This window comes from Salvelinus fontinalis, chromosome 6 (genome assembly GCF_029448725.1).
Source record: "Salvelinus fontinalis isolate EN_2023a chromosome 6, ASM2944872v1, whole genome shotgun sequence".
Taxonomy (NCBI): domain Eukaryota; kingdom Metazoa; phylum Chordata; class Actinopteri; order Salmoniformes; family Salmonidae; genus Salvelinus; species Salvelinus fontinalis.
Window position 1 is genome coordinate 28,571,425 of NC_074670.1, and position 23,294 is coordinate 28,594,718.

Here is a 23,294-nt window from a genome sequence, read left to right on the forward strand (position 1 = left end):
GTGCGTGCGTGCATGCGTGCGCATGTACGTGCGTGCGTGCGTGCATGCGTGCGCATGTACGTGCGTGCGTGAGTGCGCATGTACGTACGTGTGCGAGCGAGAGAGAGAGAGAAAGAGAGAGACAAAGAGAGAGAGAGAGTCTGTGCTATGATAAATTACACTGTTCCCCAGCATTGGGATGTGTTGTCTGCTGTCTGGAGAGGGAGAGGGAGGGGTCAGGCATTTGGGAGGGAGGTGTGTGTGGTGTGTGTAGCTTATCCAGTAATAATGTGCCTAAGTTAGGAGCATGCTGGGAAAAGGGGATTATTAACAATCTCATTTCGACTTTGAGAAGACGAGTAGGAGAGGAGGAGAGGAAGAAGGGAGAAGAGAGGGGTAATGGAAGAGAAGAGGAGAGACTTCTTCCCTAATTATATCGGTCCCCTCCATCCCCATGGAAAACCACTGCTCTGCTCCACACACAGCCAGTAGAGTCACATAGACAGACAGAACTGGCCTTCTGTAGTCGCTGCACTGAGCTAGAATACTGTGAAGCCAGGACGGGGGAGCACGGTCAATACGAAACACTTTTTAAATCTCAACTACTGTACTGTACTCACACCTGTACAGCACTGTTCCAAGAATATTTCCCGACCAGACATTAAGTATTATCTATTGACAGTAAATAATAGAGCAGCAGCCACCATTTTGTTTTTGTCACTATGTTATTTGGGCCAAATGTAATATGTCATAACTGGTTCAGGATTTGTGATATATTATGTACTCCTCCATAATCCCAAAGACAGTGTCTATATCCCAAATGGCACCTTATTCCCTTTATAGTGTGCTACTTTTGACCAGAGCTCTATGGGCCCTGTTCAGAAGTAGCGTACTATAAAGGGATTAGGGTTCCATTTGGGACACACTACAGTATATCCAGTAGTCATTGAAGGGGGAACGGGGGGAAGTAGGATGTGGCTGAGGAGCCCTGGCTTTGAACAGCCCTGTATGTTAATGCTTTCCTTTTGTCCAAACCACACTATTCACAAATCATTCCTATTTTTCTACTTTTTACCTCAGGAAAGAAAGAAAGTAATGACATGTTAGGACTCAAATGCTTTCTGAGTTGTCTTAATTTAGTATGTTACAACCTTCCAATACATTTCCAACAGCAGGTTAATGAATGGTCATGTTTTTGACCCAGTCATGTACTGAACTCTACAGTCTGATGCATTATGTATAAGTCTTCCAGACAATAACAGACCGCTGCTTCATTGAGAAAACCAAGGTGAGGCGGCGGCAGGAATGATGATATGGCAGAGTACAGTAGACTGGCTGAGTGACTGGATGGAGCGTGCAGGGTGTACTGTATGTGTGTATGTGTGTGTGTGTGTGTGTGTGTGTGTGTGTGTGTGTGTGTGTGTGTGTGTGTGTGTGTGTGTGTGTGTGTGTGTGTGTGTGTGTGTGTGTGTGTGTGTGTGTGTGAGGGGAGGGGGGGGGGTTATTGTATTGTCAGCATGTCTCTGTAAGACAGGCATGGTGACGAAGGAGGTGTGTGTGTGAGAGAGAGAGTATCATGGGGGGTAGGGTTGGACAGATTACACTAGGAAATGCTTCAGTAAGAGTTATTAGTATGTCCAAAGGGCCCCTGGCCAATGCCCCCTCAGGACTGCTACTGTTGTGAAAAACCACACACAGATAAACCCCCCCCTGACAAGTCCTGACTCTACTTGACACAAATATCCCATAATGTGTAGTCCTGTTTAGCCCTGGATGCCCTTCGTGTCCAAACAGACCAGAGTCAATAGCAGCTACTACTACTACTACTACTACTACTACTACTACTGCTACTGCTACTGCTACTACTACTACTACTACTACTACTGCTACTGCTACTGCTACTGCTACTGCTACTACTACTACTACTACTACTACTACTACTACTACTGCTACTGCTACTGCTACTGCTACTGCTACTACTACTACTACTACTACATCTGCCTACAGTATCATGCTAATGTCCTCAGCTCAGGCCGTAGAGCAACACAACACCACTCTGCTGTGGATGATCTGTACATTGTCTCCCTCCCTGTAAATGTATCTGGAATACATGTTGTATAATAAGACATATATTGACATCAGTATAGAATCTCTGACTGACTGGCTGTGGTAGTGGAAAGGTTTTCTTTGGTGATGTCACTCTGTAATCTCCTGCTGCTCCCAGCTCCCATATGACACAGTCCCATGAGCTTATGTTTGCATTCAAACCCCTATTCAAATTGCTGTCCGACAAACAGATGGACCGACTGAGGGATGGACTGAGGGACTGACTGAAGGGCTGACTTAGGGATGGACGGAGGGGCTAACTTAGGGACGGACGGAGGGGCTGACTTAGGGATGGACGGAGGGGCTGACTTAGGGATGGACGGAGGGGCTGACTTAGGGACGGACATACATACATACATACATACATACATACATACATACATACATACATACATACATTACATACATACATACATACATACATACATACATACATACATACATACATACATACATACAGACATACATACATACAGGAAGACATGGGGAGAGAGAGGAGTTCAGCTCTCTAATAGAATAGCCGGTATGATACAGTGGCATTGAGCATTGTGCAGTCAGAGAGCATTGTCCAAAACCCAAGCTGCCAGTGCAGTATAGGAGCTAGGAGGATGGGATAGTGACGTCAATCAGAAGCAGACTATGATTCATCCACCAGCCTCTCAGCCTACCGTCTGAAATCTGAACTGCGTAGCGTAGTGATGTAATGGCATGGCATTGAACTGCATTCACACTGCATAAGGAGCCTAATCTGCTGCTGGGCTGAGCCAGTGAATCAAATCAAATCTTATGTGTAACATGCCGAATACAACAAATGTAGACCTTACTGTGAAATGCTTACTTACAAGCCCTTAATCAACAATGCAGTTTTAAGAAAAAATATTTACTAAATAAACTAAAGTAAAAAATAAAAGAGCAACAATTAAATAACAATAACTAGGCTATATACAGGGGGTACCGGTACCGAGTCAATGTGCGGGGGTACATGTTAGTCGAGGTAATTGAGGTAATATGTAAATGTAGGTAGGGGTAAAGTGACTATGCATAGATAGAGAATAAACAGCGAGCAGCAGCAGCGTAAAAAAGGGAGGGGGGGGGGGGGGTCAATGCAAATAGTCCAGGTAGCCATTTGATTAGCTGTTCAACAGTCTTATGGCTTGGGGGTAGAAGCTGTTCAGAAGCCTTTTGGACCTGGACTTGGCGCTCCGGTACCGCTTGTCGTGCGGAGCAGAGAGAACACTATGACTAGGGTGGATGGAGTCTTTGGCAATTTTTGGGGCCTTCCTCTGACACTGCCTGGTATCGAGGTCCTGGATGGCAGGAAGCTTGGCCACAGTGACGTACTGGGTTGTACGCACTACCCTCTGTAGCGCCTTGCAGTCGGTGGCCGAGCAGTTGCCATACCAGGCGGTGATGCAGCCAGTCAGGCTGCTCTCGATGGTGCAGCTGTAGAACTTTTTGAGGATCTGAGGACCCATGCCAAATCTTTGTCTCTTGAGGGGGAATAGGCGTTGTTGTGCACTATTCACGACTGTCTTGGTGTGTTTCGACCATGATAGAAAGTTGGTGATGTGGACACCACAAGCTCTCAACCTGCTCCACTACAGCCCTGTCAATAAGAATGGGGGCATGCTCGGCCGTCCTTTTCCTGTAATCCACGATCATCTCCTTTGTCTTGAGGGAGAGGTTGTTGTCCTGGCACCACACTGCCAGTTCTCTGACCTCCTCCCTATAGGCTGTCTCATCGCTGTCAGTGATCAGGCCTACCACCGGTGTGTCGTCTGCAAACTTAATGATGGTGTTGGAGTCGTGCTTGGCCACACAGCCGTGGGTGAACAGGGAGTATGGGACGGGACTAAGAACGCACCACTGAGAGGCCCCTGTGCTGAGGATCAATATGGAAGATGTGTTGTTGCCTACCCTTAACACCTGGGGAGGGCCAGTCAGGAAGTCCAGGATCCAGTTGCAGAAGGAGGTGTTTAGTCCCAGGGTACTTAGCTTATTGATGAGCTTTGAGGGTAATACGGTGTTAAACGCTACGCTATATTCAATATAGTCATGCATTCTCACGTAGGTGTTCCTTTTGTCCAGGTGGGAAAGGGCAGTGTTGAATGCAAAAGAGATGGTATCGTCTGTGTGTTGAGGCAGTATGAAAATTGGGGTTTAGGGGTTCTGGGATGATGGTGTTGATTTGAGCCATGGCCAGCATTTTAAAGCCCTTCATGGCTACAGATGAGTGCTACGGGTCGGTAGTCATTTAGGCAGGTTACCTTAGTGTTCTTGGGCACAGGGACTATGGTGGTCTGCTTGAAACATGTAGGTTTTACAGACTCGGCCAGGGACAGGTTGAAAATGTCAGTGAAGACAATTGCCAGTTGGTCAGTGCATGCTCAGAGTACAAGTCCTGGTAATTTAGCTCGTCTGTTACGCTTGTGTCACTGGGCAGCTTGCGGCTGGGCTACCCTTTGTAGTCCATAAAACTTTGCAAGCTCTGCCACATCCGACGAGTATCGGAGCCGGTGTAGTAGGATTCAATATTAGTCCTGTATTTACGCTTTACCTGTTTGATGGTGCATCTGAGGGCATAGCGGGATTTCCTATAAGCGTCCGAGTTAGAGTCCCGCACCTTGAAAGCGGCAGACCTACTCTTTAGCTCAGTGAAGATGTTGCTTCCGGATGGGGTATGTACAGTTGAAGTCGGAAGTTTACATACACCTTAGCTAAATACATTTTACTCCGTTTTTCACAATTCCTGACATTTAATCAGAGTAAAAAGTGTCTGTCTTAGGTCAGTTAGGATCACCACTTTATTTTAAGAATGTGAAATGTCAGAATAATAGTAGAGAGAATGATTTATTTCAGCTTTTATTTCTTTCATCACATTCCCAGTGGGTCAGAAGTTTAGCCTTTTCTCAATAGGGGGTGCTGTTTGCACTTTGTAATAATTTTGTTCCCAAATTAAACTGCCTCGTACTCAATTCTTGCTCGTACAATATGCATATTATTATTACTATTGGATAGAAAACACTCTCTAGTTTCTAAAACCGTTTGAATTATATCTGTGAGTAAAACAGAACTCGAGTTGGAGCAATTTTCCTATGAGGAAGTGAGAAATCTGAAATCTGCAAGCTGTTCTGAGGTGGGTTTATTAATTTGCATGTCTTCTATTGGTTGAGATGCACTGCATACGCCTTCCCCTGGATGTCAGCAAATAGTGAGAATTGAAATGGAGTTGCTAGGCAGATCTGAGGCCTTATAAATGGGCTGGCAACGTGGGGTCCAGTCTTTCTTCCCTTCGCCATGACGCAAGACAGACCTCAGGATGGCGTTCTAGAAAGCTCCCGTTATAGCCCTTAGATATATCCGGCTCTGATTTTATTCGATATAGGTGTTAAAGACATCATAATGTTGTTATTTTAAACCGAGTTATATCAGTTCATATCAGTATATTGCATATATATTTTCGGGTATTTATTTGTGCTGCGTTCTAGGGAGTTGGGCACGTCTGGCCCACATGGCTAATGTTTACTGCTAATTCCAACGTTGAAGGCGACAATCTACAACCGAGCAACGATTCTTTTGGAAAAAGGACAACTTGCCCAAGATTCTGATGGGAGCTCATCAAAAGGTAAGAACTATTTATGATGTTAATTCGTTGTTCTGTTGAAAAATGTAAAACTCATATTCCGCCATTAATTTCGGTGCGGTCTCGCTTTAACGCACGCTGTATGTCGTAGTAACGTTAATTTTAAAAATCTAACACAGCGATTGCATTGAGAACTAATGTATCTTTCATTTGCTGTCCAACCTGTACTTTTTAGTCAAGTTTAAATTTAGTTACTGATTAGATTAGGTGCCTCTCCCAAGATTTCTCCCGACATATTGTTGGCAGCTTGGCTACTATTCTCATTGTATAACCACGATTTGTGCCGCTAAATATGCACATTTTCGAACAAACTCTATATGTATTGTGTAAAATGATGTTATAGGACTGTCATCTGAAGAAGTTTGAGAAGGTTAGTGAAAAAATTAATATCTTTTGCTGGTTTATTCGTTATCGCTATTGTTGGCTTGAATCAATGCTGTTGTGTGGTTGGCTATTGTAGTAAGCTAATATAATGCATAATTGTGTTTTCGCTGTAAAACACTTAAAAAATCTGAAATATTGGCTGGATTCACAAGATCTTTGTCTTTCATTTGCTGTACGCTGTGTATTTTTCATAAATGTTTTATGATGAGTATTTAGGTAATTCACGTTGGTCTCTGTAGTTATTCTAGTTGCTTTGGTGAGAGTTGTGATGGTGGCTTCAATGGTAAACTATGATTTATACCTGAAATATGCAAATTTTTCTAACAAAACATATGCTATACAATAAATATGTTATCAGACTGTCATCTGATGAAGTTGTTTCTTGGTTAGTGGCTATTTATATCTTTATTTGGTCGAAATTGTGATAGCTACCTATGCAGGAAAAAAATGGTGTGAAAAAAAAGTTGTGTCTTTTGCTATCGTGGTTAGCTAATAGATTTACATATTGTGTCTTCCCTGTAAAACAATTTAAAAATCTGAAATTATGGCTGGATTCACAAGATGTGTATCTTTCATCTGGTGTCTTGGACTTGTGATTTAATGATATTTAGATGCTAGAATTTACTTGTGACGCTATGCTAGGCTATGCTAGTCAGCTTTTTTACTGATGGGGGTGCTCCCGGATCCGGGATTGTGATGAAGTAGAAGTTAAATACATTCAATTAGTATTTGGTAGCATTGCCTTTAAATTGTTTAACTGGGGTCAAAAGTTTTGGGTAGCCTTCCACAAGCTTCCCACAATAAGTTGGGTGAATTTTGGCCTGACAGAGTTGGTGTAACTGATTCAGGTTTGTAGGCCTACTTGCTCGCACACGTTTTTTCAGTTCTGCCCACAAATTTTCAATAGGATTGAGGTCAGGGCTTTGTGATGGCCATTCCAATACCTTGACTTTGTTGTCCGTAAGCCATTTTGCCACAACTTTGGAAGTATGCTTGGGGTCTTTGTCCCTTTGGAAGACCCATTTGCGACCAAGCTTAAACTTCCTGACTGATGTCTTGAGATGTTGCTTCAATAAATCCACATAATTTTCTTCCCTCTTGATGCCATCTATTTTGTGAAGTGCACCAGTCCCTCCTGCAGCAAAGCACCCCCACAACATGATGCTGCCACCCCCGTGCTTCACGGTTGGGATAGTGTTCTTGTTTTTGTTTCATCAGACCAGAGGACATTTCTCCAAAAAGTACGATCTTTGTCCCCATAGCCTGGCTTTTTGATGGCGGTTTTGGAGCAGTGGCTTCTTCCTTGCTGAGTGGCCTTTCAGGTTATGTCGATATAGGACTTGTTTACTGTGGATATAGATACATTTGTACCTGTTTCCTCCAGCATCTTCCTTTGCTGTTGTTCTGGAATTGATTTGCACTTTTCGCACCAAAGTACGTTCATCTCTAGGAGACAGAACGCATCTCCTTCCTGAGCGCTATGACGGCTGCGTGGTCCCATGGTGTTTATACTTGCGTACTATTGTTTGTACAGATGAATGTGGTACCTTCAGGCGGTTGGAAATTGCTCCAAAGGATGAACCAGACTTGTGGAGGTCTACAATATTTGGCTGATTTCTTTTGATTTTCCCATGATGTCAAATAAAGAGGCACTGAGTTTGAAGGTAGGCCTTGAAATACATCCACAGGTACACCTCCAATTGACTCAAATGATGTCAATTAGCCTATCAGAAGCTTCTAAAGCCATGACATCATTTTCTGGAATTTTCCAAGCTGTTTAAAGGCACAGTCAACCTAGTGTATGTAAACTTCTGACCCACTGGAATTGTGATATAGTGAATTATAAGTTAAATAATCTGTCTGTAAACAATTGCTGGAAAAATTACTTGTGTCATGCATGAGGTAGATGTCCTAACTGACTTGCCAAAACTATAGTTTGTTAACAAGAAATTTGTGGAGTGGTTGAAAAACAAGTTTTAATGACTCCAACCTAAGTGTATGTAAACCTCCGACTTCAACTGTACGTACGGTCACTGTGGGGACTGATGTGGTATACTCCTCAGTGCCATTCGATGAGTCCAGGAACATATTCCAGTCTGTGTTAGCAAAACGGTCCTATAGCTTAGCATCTGCATCATCTGACCACTTCCGTATTGAGCGAGTCACTGGTACTTCCTGCGTTACTTTTTGCTTGTAAGAGGGAATCATGAGGATAGAATTATGGTCAGATTTGCCAAATGAAGGGTGAGGGGGAGCTGTGTGTTCTGTACTAACATAGGTCTACAGATGTTCTAGAATGGTTTAGATAGAATGGTTTAGATAGAACATTAGATTGATTGTTCAGAGGATAACATGTTAAGATGGCGCCGACAGATATGGCAGCTCTGCTTCTAGCTCTTTAGCAACTTTGCAGAATTTCGGTTTTTGTTTGTTATTTCTTACATTATTAGCCCAGATCTTTTTTGTGTTATTACATACTGCTGGAAATAACTTCTGGATATCAGAATGGTGGAAATTCACCAGCATTATGACCAGTTTTTGTACCCAGGCAATTGAACTTATTCCAGAGGCTGCTCCAAAACACCGCCGGCGGAAAATAAGTATTCGGAGTGGACTTCTAGTCCGAATCAGGAGGCGTGCACACCATCCACCTCTTCTGAGTATATTACTCGCTAATGTTCAGTCTCTGGATAATAAAGTAGACGAGTTCAGGGCGGGGATCTCCTTCCAGAGAGAGATCAGGGATTGTAACATACTCTGTTTCACTGAAAAACGGCTCTCTCAGGATATACAGTCCCTGTCCATACAGCCAGCTGGGTTCTCAGTACATCGCGCAGACAGGAATAAAGAACTCTCCTGGAAGAAGAAAGGCGGGGGTGTATGTTTCATGATTAACTACCCATGTTGTGATTGTGATAACATACAGAAACGGAAGTCCTTTTGTTCACCTGACCTAGAACACCTCACAATCAAATGCCAACCGTAATACCTCCCAAGAGAATTCTCTTCGGTTATAGTCACAGCCGTGTATATTCCCCCTCAAGCCGATACCACGACAGCCCTCAAAGAACTACACTGGACTTTATGCAAACCACATATCCTGAGGCGACATTTATTGTAGCTGGGGATTTTAACAAAGCAAATTTGAGGAAAAAGCTACCGAAGTTCTTCCAACACATTGACTGTAGTACTCACTCTAGAAAAACATTGCACCACTGCTACTCAACTTTTCGAAATGCCTACAAGGCACTCCCCCTCCCTCCTTTCGACAAATCTGATCACGACTCTATTTTCCTCCTCCCTTCCTATAGGCAGAAACTCAAACAGGAAGTACCCGTGCTAAGGTCTATTCAACGCTGGTCTGACCAATTGGAATCCATGCTTCAAGATTGTTTTGATCACACAGACTGGAATATGTTCCGGGTAGCCTCTGACAATAACATTGACAAATACACGGATACGATGACTGAGTTCATCAGTTAGTGTATAGGAGATGTTGTACCCACTGTGACTATTAAAACCTACCCAAACCAGAAATCGTGTATAGATGGCAGCAAACAAAAAAAAAATCACGAACCACCTCATTTAACCATGACAAGGAATATGGCCGAATACAAACAGTGGTGTTATTCCCTCTGTAAGGCAATCAAACAGGCAAAACGTCAGTACAGAGACAAAGTGGAGCCGCAATTCAACGGCTCAGACACAAGACGTATGTGGCAGGGTCTACAGACAATCACAAACTACAAAAGGAAAAGCAGCGCCGTCGCGGACATCGACGTCTTGTTTCCGGATAAGCTAAACTTTGCCCGCTTTGAGGATAACACAGTGCCACCGACGTGGCCCGCTATCAAGGACTGTGGGCTCTCCTTCTCCGTGGCCGACGTGAGTAAGACATTTAAGCGTGTTAACCCTCACAAGGCTGCCGGCCCAGACGGCATCCCGAGTCGCGTTCTCAGAGCATGCGCAGACCAGCTGGCTGGAGTGTTTACGGACATATTCAATCTCCCTATCCCAGTCTGCTGTCCCCACTTGCTTCAAGATGTCCACCATTGTTCCTGTACCCAAGAAAGCAAAGGTCAATGAACCAAATGACTATCGCCCTGTAGCATTTACTTCTGTCATCATGAAGTGCTTTGAGAGGCTAGTCAAGGATCATATCACCTCTACCTTACCTGACACCCTAGATCCACTTCAGTTTGCTTACTGCCCCAATAGATCCACAGATGATGCAATCACCATCACACTGCACACTGCCCTATCCCATCTGGGCAAAAAGAATACCTATGTAAGAATGCTGTTCATTGACTACAGGTCAGCATTCAACACCATAGTACCCTCCAAGCTCATCATTAAGCTCGGAGCCCTGGGTCTGAACCCCGCCCTGTGCAACTGGGTCCTCGACTTCCTGACGGGCCGCCCCCCAGGTGGTGAAGGTAGGAAACAACTCCTCCACTTCCCTGATCCTCAACACAGGGGCCCCACAAGGTGCGTCCTCAGTCCTCTCCTGTACTCCCTGTTCACCCATGACTGTGTGGACACGCACGTCTCCAACTCAATCATCAAGTTTGCAGATGACACAGCAGTAGTAGGCCTGATCACCATCAATGACGAGACAGCCTACAGGGAGGAGGTGAGGGGCCTGGGAGAGTGGTGCCAGGAAAATAACCTCTCACTCAACGTAAAAAAACAACAAAAGGAGCTGATTGTGGACTTCAGGAAACAGCAGAGGCAGCACGCCCCCATCCACATTGACGGAACCACTGTGGAGAAGGTGGAAAGTTCCTTCGCGTACACATCACTGAGGATCTGAAATGGTCCACAGACAGTGTGGTGAAGAATGCGCAACAGTGTCTCTTCAACCCCAGGAGGCTGAAGAAACTTGGCTTTGCCCCTAAAACCCTCACAACCTTTTAGAGATGCACAATTGAGAGCATCCTGTCGGGCTGTATCACGGCCTGGTACTGCAACTGCCATCAGACTGTAAAATAGCCATCACTAGCCGGCTTCCACCTGGTTAAACAACCCTGCACCTTAGAGGCTGCTGCCCTATAAACATAGACTTGGAATCACTGACCACTTTAATAATGGAACACTAGTCACTTGAATAATGTTTACATACTGTTTTACTCATCTCATATGTATATTCAGTATTCTAGTCTACTGTATTTTAGTCAATCTAATATTTATATATTCTTAATTCCATTCTTTTACTTTTAGATTTGTGTGTTGTTGTGAATTGTTAGATACTACTGCACTGTTGGAGCTAGGAACATAAGCATTTCACTACACCTGCAATAACACCTGCTAAATATGTGTATGTGACCAATAAAATTTGATTTGATTTAAATGTGGTGCTCTTTAACATGGTGATGCATGTGACTGGTATATAGGTTGTGTGTTGTTAGTGTGTGTGTGTGTGTGTGTGTGTGTGTGTGTGTGTGTGTGTGTGTGTGTGTGTGTGTGTGTGTGTGTGTGTGTGTGTGTGTGTGTGTGTGTGTGTGTGTGTGTGTGTGTGTGTGTGTGTGTGTGTGTGTGTGTGTGTGTGTGTGTGATGATTAAGTGTTTTCTGGGGCTCCAGCAGGATGCCCTTTGTGGTGACAAATCATGAACGTTTGATGCAGGTTGTCATAAAAACGGGGTTATTAAACATACATTATTGGGAACATCTGCAAAACACAGCCTCTGACTGATTTACAGTGAGAGGAGACAGGAGGTGTGTGTGTGCTGTTCACAGAGCTATACGCTCCCTTCGTTCTCTTGACCTGATCGACCCAGAAACAATCCTTAAGATACTGTGTACAACCTTTTTTACATGTCAAAGATGGGAGTACAACGTCAAAAATTGGAGTACAACGTCAAAGATGGGAGTGCTGTACATGCTGCTCTGTTTACATGAACAACATATTGTATGTTACTCTCTCTGTCCTGTGTTTGTTTTTGTCTTTTCACATATACACAATGCCACAAACTATCCTGAAGTGGACAATAGCAATAAAGCATTGATATTTGCAACACGAACATATCATAACAAGGGCGCTATAATTCAGTTTCTCCAAAGATTCATAAGGTGTTCTTGGATTAGAATTAGAGAAGGCATACCGTTTTCACTGTTTCCCAGGGCTCTGCTGATATTCCATTAAAAACCAAAGGAATGCCAACAACAGGAAAGATCAATAAGGGAAAGTCAATGAAAAAGCTTTCAGTGACTGATGTACCCTTCATGGTTACTGCTGGTTTCACACTCGCAATCACATACATACATACATACATACATACATACATACATACATACATACATACATACATACATACATACATACATACATACATACATACATACATACACTGACACGCACCAACACCGACACACACACACAGAGACACACACACAGAATTCCCTTCCTTAAACCCTCTACTTTATGTCAGAGCAGACAGACGTCTATGTTCATACTGCTATTAGTGCAGGGATAATAATAATCAACTGTCCTAGAGAGCATCTCACCAATAGCCTTTTCTCTCTGCTGAGGCCAGCCAAGAGGAGCTGTACTGGGCTGGCCTGGTTACTCGTGATGGGGAAAACATATGGCAGTATTATTTTGGACCAAATTAAAAGTATCGATTTGTACAAAAAGCTAGGTAGTGTTAGCTAGCGCTAGTTGGCTGTATTAGCTTGTTCTCCATCTTCTTTTATATAGTAAACCAACTTATTTTCAGCACTTTTATTTCCATGACAGATCAAAACTTGTTTTTATTATGTCTCTCTCTTGTATATAGAGCAATATATTTGGAACTTCAAATCGCAATAAAATCACCGTATCGAATCGCAATGCATATAGAATAGTGAGAATAGCAATACATATTGTATCGGCACCTAAGTATCATGATAATATCGTATCGTGAGGTCCCTAGTAACTACCAGCCACACTGGTTACACATCCATCATAGTGTTAGAAAGGACTATGTGAAAATAAAATATCCACAGTAAAGTTTGGGTCGGCAAGATAATAAGAAAAGGTGTCCAACAGTCCTAGTTGAGGCTGGTAGCATTGAGGACTGATATGCAACAATAGATGATAAAAACCTTACTGTATTCTACTGTCAGACCCAGGGATGCAGCTCATCTCAAAGCGCTTCCTCGCTGCTCCACGCAAACACATGGCCTTGGTCTCTCCCTTTTACTTTTCAGCTCCAAAACAACTCCGTTTCAGACCTGAGCCGCTTTGCTGTTTGTTTTCAACCCTCTGTCCTTCTCAGGGATGTCCTTGTGTTATTTCCCTACTATAGTGAGACTGAGCAAGATGGAGAGGGGCTATGCGTGGTCTTTGCACTCCGGTTCCGACTCTGACGCACCACCTGCACTCCGGTTCCGCCTGTGTGATGCACCAGCAGCAGGATCAAGCTGGGGTTGTGCTGAAACATGTTAAATAAGAGAGTGAAAAGCAATCACGGCTAAAACGCGAGCCTGCCCCCCGTGGGGATTGTGCCACCTCTACTTCACGGATAATGGAGAGAAGTCAATGAAAACAAATGACTAGCGCTGCGTAGCTACAGCTCTCCATCTTACAGCAAATTTGGTCTGCCTAATGACGACCATATATGGTCGGTGGGAGGGAAAAGTCTTTATTAAAATGAGATAAGTGAAAAGACAGGCTGAGTGTTCATGTCTCAACAAAGAGGAATCAGAGACAGACGACCACTCTTGGAAGAGATAGAAAGGAGAAACTACTCAGAGTCCATTTAGAGCCCATGCATCGTCACAGACTAGTTCCAAGACTGAGTCAGCCGCCCGCCTGCCGCCTGTCTGGAGGCCCCCAAGGCTGACACTCAGCCAGCCAATCCTTACTGGTGTTACTACAAGTCTAACACTCACCCAGACAAACCTTAGTGGTGTTACTACACGGCTAACAAACACCCAGCCAATCCCCAGTGGCCTAACTACAGTACAATCCAAGACTCCAAGATGTAAAATTTCGCAGCAACAAAAACGGAGACTTGTGGCCCCTCAAAACGCCGTCATGCAAATAATCCAAAATGACATCCATCCAGAATTAGTGGCTTTAGATTAGAGACAGCTCCCTTTCATCCTCCCTGTCCAGTCTGCCAGCTGTGTCCTCTCTCTCTTCCCACTGCTACCGTCCTGGCCACACTGCCAGACAGGGGCGATGGGCACCACTTACAGCACGACCTGCTGCTGCAAAGACTGCTGGGATGGGAACTGTGGAGGGGTGGAGGCCGGAGAGTTCTGGTTTAATACCCTGGTGTGTGTGTGTGCGCGCGTATGTGTGTGTGCCTGGAGGTCGAGCAATGGTGTCCTCTCCAGGAGAGGATTACAGTACTGGATGTTAGCTCCTCTCCTCAGCTGATTACTGGCTGCCAGTCGGTTATCACCCAATGAAACCCAGGCAGGCAGGCAGCATACCCTGTAGATCAGACTGACCTATAATCCCATTCAACAGAGTTGCGCTCTGACCACAATGATCCTCCTGAAACTGAACAAATTATGTATGTGTCCCAAATGGCACCCTTATCCCCTATGTAGTGCACTACTTTTGACCAGGGCCCAAAAGTTGTGCTCTACATAGGGAACAGGGTGGCATTTGGGGCGCCTCCTATGCATGTTTTCTCCCTCCCCAAAGGGATTTCAGGGCATCAAATATGAGAGACAGAGAGACAGAGAGAGAGATAATCTCTATCTATCTACCATTATTAGTGCGCATCACCAAATGGATCAAATAGTTTTTCTGAAGCTGCGCCACCATAATGACGTAGCCTCTTCCAATGACCTGTTTTAGCTGTGCCCTTCTGTGGTAGTGGAGTGAGGGAGTGTGGTGGATGGGTGCAGTAGTATGGGTTTCTGCAATGGGACTCTGCAATGGGACTCTGATTTCCAGTAACTCCTCTGTGGGCCTGTTAAGCTGGGTGAGTGAGGACACACAGAGGGAGGAAACAGCAGTACTCTTACTGAATGAGCTGGTCTTTAAAAAGGAGTGTTGTGCCAACCAGCCCATCTCCCACACCCAGCACCCAGTAAACCCCTGGCCTGCACTGTCTGTCTCTCCCTCAACAACATCTGGGTTGTGTCCCAAATGACACCACAATGCACTACCTAGGGAAAGCAGTGCACTATATAGGGAATAGGGTGCAATTTGGGACACACACATGCAGTGTTAACATTTGCAAACCAGAGGGAGACCTGAGACTGTCTCTCAACAGGATGGCATGGATTGTTCTACGGTGACATTCAATAACATTGTAAACCTATACAGTCCTCTCACACAGTGGTGGGACAGCTGGCAACGTTCACACACCATACAAACACACACACACACACACACACACACACACACACACACACACACACCATACAAACACACACAAACACACACACACACACACACACACACACACACACACACACACCTCTAATTGACCATGGTAGCAGGGCTGCTGCAGGCATGTGTGTTTATGCCATGTTTATATCATACTCCTGACTTGAAAGCTAAACAGACGACACGCTGCCAACTATGTCTCCTGTGAAGCAGCTAGCGCCACTGCCAAGCTATGTAGGCCGAGCCCAACAGAGAAAAGCATTAAGGTGGTACTCTAGTCTATGCTACTGCTTCTCCCTGAAGAGAAAATGTTATTGTAAGTATCTAACTAACTGTCTGTACATCGTTCAAATTTCAAAAACAGCATCTAGACACAAAACACTTCAGTCTGCCAAACTGTCTGTCTGTTCACTGGAGTATTCTAGGAGCAGCACACAGTCACACACACAGTCACACACACAGTCACACACACAGTCACACACACAGCAGAGCACCCAGCAAAGCACAGCAGTCTCATGGCCGACTGAAAGTAACACCAGAGGCACACCCAATAAATATTTTTGTCAAGTCGAATAAATACATGCGTTTGCTGCTCATCTGTGACCAGACTTCAGCACATGTGAATCAACTAATCCTTCAAACCAAAACAGGCCAACACCCAACGCTGCTATGGCAGTTGAATATACTGTACTGTAAACACATTTAGGTTTACTCTCTACAGGCATTGAAGATAAATAAGTACTGTGCAGTGCAGTACAGTGCAGTGCAATTCAGTACAGTGCAGTACAATGCAGTACAGTACAATTCAGTACAGTTCAGTGCAGTATGTACAATGCAGTACAGTGCAATGCAGTAGAGTGCAATGCAGTACAGTGCAGTACAGTGCAGTATGTACACTGCAGTATAGTACAGTACAATGCAGTACAGTGCAGTATGTACACTGCAGTACAGTACAGTGCAGTACACATAGCAAGCCTATGTTTGTTCAGCGCTAAGGTCAGCTCTTCTCTTTTATAATGACTTACATCCTTTGAGTTCTATTTTCCAAGTTCTAACTTCCTAGTCTACTGCATGTGGAATACTTGTCAACCATTGTTGATCTCCATACACCAGGCCCTGTACAGAGCATATTGTGACTTGTCAAGCTATTCATAACACCACATTTTCATTGTAACTCCAGTATTGTTTTCTTCCAATGGTAGAAAATGTATTTTTCATGCAGGCAGACCCACTGCCTCCCCACCATCTTCTCTCTCTCTCGCACTCTTTGATTCTCTCTGAATCAATGTCGGATTCTCTCTCTCCTTCCGTCACACACACCACACACACACACACACACACACACACACACACACACACACACACACACACACACACACACACACACACACACACACACACACACACACACACACACACAATTCTTTCTGGTTCTGCTAAGTATGCATTTTTCATTCCAGTGAGCAAGCTGCATTTGAAATCAAAGGGAACACGGGGCAGCTGTCTAGCTCCATAGAAAGTGAGGAGGTAATGAAAAAGCAGTGGTGAGTCAGAGGATGGTTTAATAATCCCTGCTGCCCAAAATAACATCTCAGGGATGGGGCTGGAAAGAGAGAGGCTGGGTGTAGCTGGGGAGAGAGATGGGCTTGATGTAGGGATGGACCTGAGGATGGAGGTGGGGTATGGCAGAGAGGGTGGGGATGGGGCGGAAGGATGAGGCTGTGGCTGTGGTAGGGAGAGAGGCTGGGGCATGATGTAGGGATGGGGCATGGAAGGGAAGCTGGAGCTGGAGCTGAGGCTGTAGGTAGGGCTGAAGCTAGGATGTAGGGATGGGGCTGAAGCTAGAAAGTAGCGCTGGGGCTGAGGCTGGAGTATTGGGTCGGGGTATAGGGGTGGGGTATAAGGCTGGAGCTGGGGTTGGGGCTTGAGTATAGGGCTAGGGCTGGGCTATAAGGCTGGAGCTGGGGTTGGGGCTTGACTATAGGGCTAGGGCTGGGGCTGGGGTATAAGGCTGGAGCTGGGGTTGGGGCTTGACTATAGGGCTAGGGCTGGGGTATAAGGCTGGAGCTGGGGTTGGGGCTTGAGTATAGGGCTAGGGCTGGGGTATAAGGCTGGAGCTGGGGTTGGGGCTTGAGTATAGGGCTGGGACTGGGGCATAAGGCTGGAGCTGGGGTTGGGGCTTGAGTATAGGGCTAGGGCTGGGGTATAAGGCTGGAGCTGGGGTTGGGGCTTGAGTATAGGGCTAGGGCTGGGGTATAAGGCTGGAGCTGGGTTTGGGGCTTGAGTATAGGGCTAGGGTTAGGGCTGGGGTATAAGGCTGGAGCTGGGGTTGGGGCTTGAGTATAGGACTGGGACTGGGGTATAAGGCTGGAGCTGGGGTTGTGGCTTGAGTATAGAGCTAGGGCTAGGGCTGGGGTATAAGGCTGGAGCTGGGGTTGGGGCTTGAGTATAGGGCTAGGACTGGGGTATAAGGCTGGAGCTGGGGTTGGGGTTTGAGTATAGGGCTAGGGCTGGGGTATAAGGCTGGAGCTGGGGTTGGGGCTTGAGTATAGGGCTAGGGCTGGGGTATAAGGCTGGAGCTGGGGTTGGGGCTTGAGTATAGGGCTAGGGCTGGGGTATAAGGCTGGAGCTGGGGTTGGGGCTTGAGTATAGGGCTAGGGCTGGGGTATAAGGCTGGAGCTGGGGTTGGGGCTTGAGTATATGGCTAGGGCTGGGGTATAAGGCTGGAGCTGGGGTTGGGGCTTGAGTATAGGGCTAGGGCTGGGGTATAAGGCTGGAGCTGGGGTTGGGGCTTGAGTATAGGGCTAGGGCTGGGGTATAGGTGTCTGGGCTTCTTTTCACAGGGGCTGCACTGCACACATACAACACCTACCCTATACATGCATTTCAATAGAGGCACTACATACAGTACAGTACAGTAACCAGGTTACGAATCCTGAGTTATTAGCCAATCCGTTCTACTTCCACAGCAAACCAGTCCATCAAGGCAATGGGAAGCTTCCACAAGGTCATGTGACTCATCTTCTTATACACTCCCCAATGGCAGCTCAGCAAGTACCAAGGTCCCTCACTTCCAACAAAGAACCCAGGCAACAGCCACACACACACACACACACTACACAGCATACACACCCTGTCTGGCAACGCACAGTTAACGTACAGCTTGAAGGTTCCATAAATAAATAATCTGTTTCTTTATTTACCAGGTCCTCTAGTGCCCTTTGGAGAGCACACTCAGAATACTACTACTGAAAATAAATGAATAAAATGTCACCACTGAATTTAGTCCATATTCCAGTGGAGAACAGGCAGTCCAGGAGAACCAACTACAATGAAAACCAGAAAAATCAACTCGTATTAGAACCAGGAGAACCAGCTAGTATGAGAACCGGCCAAATCAATTGGTAAGAGAACAAGGAGAATCAACTAGTACTAGAACCAGGAGAACCAGGCGAACCACCTAGTATGAGAACCAGGAGAACCAGCTAGTATATAAACCAGGAAAATAAATTGGTATGAGTACCAGGAGAAAGAGCTAGTATGAGAACCAGGAGAATCAACTAGTATTAGAAGCAGGAGAATCAGGTAGTATGAGAAGCAGGAGAATCAACTAGTATTAGAAGCAGGAGAAGCAGGTAGTACTGGAAGCAGGAGAATCAGGTAGTATTAGAAGCAGGAGAATCAGGTAGTATTAGAAGCAGGAGAATCAGGTAGTATTAGAAGCAGGAGAATCAGGTAGTATTAGAAGCAGGAGAATCAGGTAGTATGAGAAGCAGGAGAATCAGGTAGTATGAGAAGCAGGATAATCAGGTAGTATGAGAAGCAGGATAATCAGGTAGTATTAGAAGCAGGAGAAGCAGGTAGTATGAGAAGCAGGAGAATCAGCTAGTATTAGAAGCAGGAGAAGCAGGTAGTATTAGAAGCAGGAGAAGCAGGTAGTATTAGAAGCAGGAGAATCAGGTAGTATTAGAAGCAGGAGAATCAGGTAGTATTAGAAGCAGGAGAATCAGGTAGTATGAGAAGAAGGATAATCAGGTAGTATGAGAACCAGGAGAATCAGGTAGTATAAGAAGCAGGAGAATCAGGTAGTATGAGAAGCAGCCCTACAAGGTGATTGGTGACTAACTAGTACTGTGTAGTCAGTAGAGATTAAAACACAGTCACGCTTCAATGGATTTTTCCAGATTTGGAAAATCATTAACTAAAATAAGGAAATGTTTGTCCTGATTGGTCCTGATTGGTTTGGTTTGGATAAAGTATAGTATAGGATAAAGTATAGGGCTAGTTACTGCCAAGCTGCCTCACACTTACCTCATTACCATGAGATACATTACAGTATGTTACAAACTCTATCTCTCTGGCTGTGGGACAGAAACCTTCTAGAAACTTGTGATCTGATGAGCCCTCTAGAACCTTGAACCTTATGTGATCTGATCTGATGAGCTCTCTAGAATCTTATGTGATCTGATCTGATGGGCTCTCTAGAACCTTATGAGATCTGATATATGAGCCTTCTAGAACCTTCTAGAACATAAGCTCTTCAGTATGGCAAAGACCTTTAGTAAGCAAACCACGCTCATGTAGGTGCCCATATTCTGAAGGAGACTGTGTGAGTAGTAACTAGCAACTCATATTGAGGAAAAATACACAGCAATTATGCAACAAAGCAAAAACATTTGAGGAAAACATGAAGGAGCCCCATTTCATTTCAGTGTTTTCAATTTAAATGTAGCCTTGTTCCACACCGGTAAGCATTGGATATTGCCTCTGCCCTCTGCCTCGGTCACAGTTTAAGATAACCACTACAGGATCTATTTTTAACAGCCCTCAATTATAAAAAATGTATTCTAGTAAGAGTGACTGGGGTGTGTGTGTGTTCCATGCTTTTCCAAAGGTGTATTGGAGGACAGTGTATTGTCCGGTCCTCCACTTGCCAATTCAGACCACACTTCTTTTCAGATTTTAGAGAGTTTCATCAACAAGGCATGGTCAAGTATCTCTCCAAAAGCTGTTTCTTCCTGTCACACTGTCGGCATTACCATGGTCTGACTGTATATTGCATGTCACAAATACAGAGGTAGTTGTATAGTGCTGGAGGCCAAAGAAAAGAAGGTTAAGTGTGTGTCCCAAATGGCACCGTACCTCCCTATATAGTGCACTACTTTTGACCAGAGCTTTTGATCTATGGGCCCTCGTCAAAAGTAGTGCACTATAAAGGGAATAGGGTGCCATTTGGGGGACACAAAGCACTCTCCAATTACATATAGCGGGCAAGGGAAACTAAGGCCATGCATCCAGGTCAAACCTACAGTGGCCAAGCCAACACAATGCATCTATCTGAACGCATTATCAGCTCCAAACATACAGTACTTACAATACAATTTACTGATTTCATCTTAACTCTCACACTATGCAAGCTGCAACAGCCTGAAGAACGCAAACTATGGGCCCTGGTCAAAAGTAGTGCACTAAATAGGGAATAGGGTGCCATTTGGGATGCATCCAGGGTGTAGAAGGAGGGGGTCTGGATGGGGTGGGGCCGGCCATACAGGGGAGGGGAGGTGGGGAGTTTCATCCACAGATATCCTATAAATCACTTCTGAATGTTGAGTTTTACATGTTATTCTGTGTGTAGTTCCAGCCCTGTCACAGCTCCAGTGGTGGGCGGTTGGGCTGCCGTGGAAGTTTCTCCTGGAAGGCCACCAAGATGGCCCCTGCTGTATGGCCCAGGGCAGGACATGCATGCATAAGGCCCATCCCGACCCTCACACTCACTCTCTGTCTGTCTGAGAGATGGTAGCTCCCACATGCTACAGATGGATATCACTCGTGGAAACATCAAACAACCTCAGCTGAGTACATGTTTGGCCCGGTGCCAGAAAGCAAACAAATACACTGATATGGCAGAGGCTGTGGTTTGGAAGAGACATGTATTCGTCAAGTCCTTGTCTGTGGGCCTACATCTACTGCAGCAATGACTTGGGTTCCTCATGAGATCCAATAATCTAATAAAGGTGAGGGACCTCCAGTCCACATTGACTCCTGTGTCCAGCAGTCCATAAGCCTGTTCCCAGCACGCTTTTATGCTGTCTTGCCAAATCCTATGACAATGACTATAGTAGTTGGCAAAACAGCATAAACTGATCTGGGAACAGGCCAGCAGTCCACTGCCTGAATCAGTGAATCCTCCCTGCCTTTGCAAAGCCCTTCCAGTGCCCCACACAACAGAGTACACGGCAATGACCTGTACATGACATGTTAATGGTAATTGTTTGGGACAGGGCCTCTGATACATACTGGCTGGCAGTGATCTTAAAAGCCCTGGAAGAGAGAGGCTTGAGTTTGAAAATCGTTTAATCTTTGACAACAGTTATCTTCAAATTCCAAAATGCACTTGAAATCTAGTTCCGCTATAGCCTCATAAAACATTGGAGTGGTCTAGTGGAAGTAAGTTGAATGTACAGTAGGTGACAAGAAGATTCTTTTTTTTTTACTGACAAACTGTGCAGAGAACTTCGCCATAAAGCAGAGGGGGGTGAATAAATGGGGAGCTTGCCTGCATTGTAAAAAAATCATCATCATCTTCAAAGTCTGCTTCCTTCCTCTCTCACCACCACCACCGGAGATCAACTGCTATCCTAAAACCTAATGAACTAGTAAACACACTGAATTAAATTCATATTATATGCAGCTTCATTAATGCTGGGCAGGCAGCAGTCTCCAGAAATAACAGAGGGGAGGGGAGGACAGGAGAGGTGGTGTTGCTCCCTCCATGTTTACTCAGCATAAGCCTGCCAGGAAGAGGATCTTTTGATTACTTCTCAGCAGCCCCTCTCACCCTCTTCCCTCTCCTCCTGACACCCAGGCTCGTTGAATCCTCTCACAGACCAGTTCATTTGCAACACAAATGGAGAACGGAGTCTTAAATGTACACGTGCAGGGGAGACTGAGACAGAGACAGAGAGCCTACCACAGTGCATCATAGTGCAATGATTGCAAAATATGGCAATAATTAGTCTCATTGAGCCTCCAAATCAATATCGTAGAAGAGGATTGGAGTGGGGCTAGTAGTTTTATTTTACCAGGGAAGATATATTCAGACCTAGGTCTCTTTTTCAATGTGCCCTGCACAATACAACATAATTATACACAAAATATACACTAAAATACAAAAACACAGTCATGGGAAGCACGTGTAAAACATCACAGATCACGCAGAAAAACAGTTACATTCCTCCACAAATAAGTCCCCATTCAGTACTCTAACGCGCCCAAATGTCACCAGAACATTAAGGTGAAATGTATTTAGAATTTTGTTCCAGCAATGCGGTGCTTTAAAACTAAAAGCAGATGTAGCTCACTGGATGGAAGCAGATGTAGCTCACTGGATGGAGGCAGATGTAGCTCACTGGATGGAAGTAGATGTAGCTCACTGGATGGAAGCAGATGTAGCTCACTGGATGGAAGCAGATGTAGCTCACTGGATGGAAGCAGATGTAGCTCACTGGATGGAAGCAGATGTAGCTCACTGGATGGAAGCAGATGTAGCTCACTGGATGGAAGCAGATGTAGCTCACTGGATGGAAGCAGATGTAGCTCACTGGATGGAAGCAGATGTAGCTCACTGGATGGAAGCAGATGTAGCTCACTGGATGGAAGCAGATGTAGCTCACTGGATGGAAGCAGATGTAGCTCACTGGATGGAAGTAGATGTAGCTCACTGGATGGAAGCAGATGTAGCTCACTGGATGGAAGCAGATGTAGCTCACTGGATGGAAGCAGATGTAGCTCACTGGATGGAAGCAGATGTAGCTCACTGGATGGAGGCAGATGTAGCTCACTGGATGGAA

The 23,294-nt window shown here is 45.1% G+C and overlaps 1 protein-coding gene across 30 annotated transcripts in view; it reads right to left on the reverse strand.

The window, feature by feature from the left end:
- LOC129857558 (regulating synaptic membrane exocytosis protein 2-like) overlaps positions 1-23,294 on the reverse strand; it is a 212,825-nt gene that overhangs the window by 112,471 nt on the left and 77,060 nt on the right. The gene's annotated exons all lie outside the window — the stretch shown is intronic.